Genomic DNA, 1,188 nt, shown 5'->3' with positions numbered 1-1,188 from the left:
CTCTCCTGGCTGAAGGGCTGAACAGGCCCTGGGGCACCAGTGGGTGGAGGGATTGCACCCCCCGGGAAGGGGAGGATAAAGCCCTGGTGCACGGCCAGCTTCCCCTCCAGTTCACCCCAAGAACTGAAAGTCCAGACTGCGTGAACCTCCCGGGTTCCCTCTCACTTTCCATTCCTCTCAGAGATGGAGGGGAGGCCAAGGGCCCTGGGCACCGTCTCTGAGGTGTCATTTATCTCTGTCCATAATCACCACCTCCCGCCTCATTAACTCTCTCTTCTCACAACTCTGGTCCCCCTACAGAAGGTCCCTCCTCTCTCTCTCTCTCTCTCTCTCTCTCTCTCTCTCTCTCTCTCTCTCTCTCTCTCTCTCTCTCTCTCTCTCTCTCTCTCTCTCTCTCTCTCTCTCTCTCTATATATATATATATATATATATCCTCGATGGGAGAGGAGTATGGAGACCCTTTACCATGGCAACCCAGCGAGATCCGATTCCCAGGTGTCAGACGCTCCACGCCTGGAAGGGGCCATGCGCTGCCGTGAGCAGGAGGGGCCCGCAGGGCCCAGCCTCTGACCATCCGAGCTTCTGACCACTTCTGGGGGCACAAAACGGTGGGTGGCCCTGGCCCACAATACCCAGCCATGTCTTCGCCCAGCGGCGGCTGCTTGGGTGCAGCTAGGCCCTGGGAAGGGCAGAGTGAGATGAAGAGGGGCCCCTGGGGCCTCCGCTGTCCACCCCGGCCTAGGGAAGGGAAAGGACTGGGTCAGGGCGCAGCCTGCAGTCGGCCCCTGTGCAGCAGGACAAAGTCCAGGTCAGCCTTCCTCCCAGAAGCCAGGCCCGGCCAGCTGCCTGTGATAAGGGCTACACTTTGGACTCCGTGGGACCAGTGGCAAGGGCGCCTGGGGTCCCGGGTACCCCATTCCTGGCCCGGGATCCAGCCAGGCAAGGGAGCATCCTGGCGAGGAGAGGGAGGTGGGCGCCGACGCGTCCAGTCTGCCGGCCCGCGTTTAATCCCTGTTGCTGTGGTGCCTCACGGGGGCGCAGCAGGGGGGCGTCCGTTCAGGTGCGAAGCCAGAATGGAAAGGAGCGCGCAGTGGCTCCGTCGGAGGAGGCCCAGCTCCTCCGCTGTCCCCAAACTCGGGTGGCTGGCGACGGCCAAGCGGTGCCCGCGGGCAGGGGCGGTGCTACCCG

The sequence above is a fragment of the Fukomys damarensis genome, unplaced genomic scaffold (genome assembly GCF_012274545.1).
Source record: "Fukomys damarensis isolate Sample0158 unplaced genomic scaffold, DMR_v1.0_HiC HiC_scaffold_19, whole genome shotgun sequence".
Classification (NCBI taxonomy): Eukaryota; Metazoa; Chordata; class Mammalia; order Rodentia; family Bathyergidae; genus Fukomys; species Fukomys damarensis.
Note: the sequence above shows the minus strand (reverse complement) of the source record.